The sequence below is a fragment of the Pterocles gutturalis genome, unplaced genomic scaffold, assembly GCF_000699245.1.
Source record: "Pterocles gutturalis isolate BGI_N339 unplaced genomic scaffold, ASM69924v1 scaffold36268, whole genome shotgun sequence".
NCBI classification, from domain to species: Eukaryota; Metazoa; Chordata; class Aves; order Pterocliformes; family Pteroclidae; genus Pterocles; species Pterocles gutturalis.
In genome coordinates, this window is record NW_010121675.1 from 19,372 (window position 1) to 19,815 (window position 444).

General features: G+C 61.3%; 1 protein-coding gene across 1 annotated transcript in view; it reads right to left on the reverse strand.

Moving 5' to 3' along the window:
- Positions 1 to 444, reverse strand: part of LOC104464578 (neuroligin-3-like) — a 19,586-nt gene that overhangs the window by 18,544 nt on the left and 598 nt on the right.

Here is a 444-nt window from a genome sequence, read left to right on the forward strand (position 1 = left end):
GGGTACAGGGGGACACGCAAAACAATGTGCCTGCCAGTGCCCCCAACCTCCCGTCCATACCAGGGCCCAGAAAAGGGCTCCGTGGTCCCTTCCTTGCCAGAGCATTTCCCCAGGGAGAGGCAGAGAGTGTTCCTCCCAGCCGCAGCCGCAGCCCGTGCCCACAACTAGCACATGGACCTGGGGAGGGTGGGTAGAGGGGAGGAAGGACGAACCCGAACCAACTCAAGACAGAACCTGGCACTCGGCACCTGGGGAGCACAAACCAGCTTGTCGCTCTGTGGATCTGCGGTCAGAGAGTCGGATTCAGATTTAGCAACACAAGAGAGGAACCCGTGACAATGCCATGGAGGTGGAGGGCAGGGGACTGGGAGGCGTGGAAGAGCAGGAGCACGCAAGACAGAGATGGCAGCTGAGGGCAAGAGGGCGAGCTGTGTGGCCAGAGGA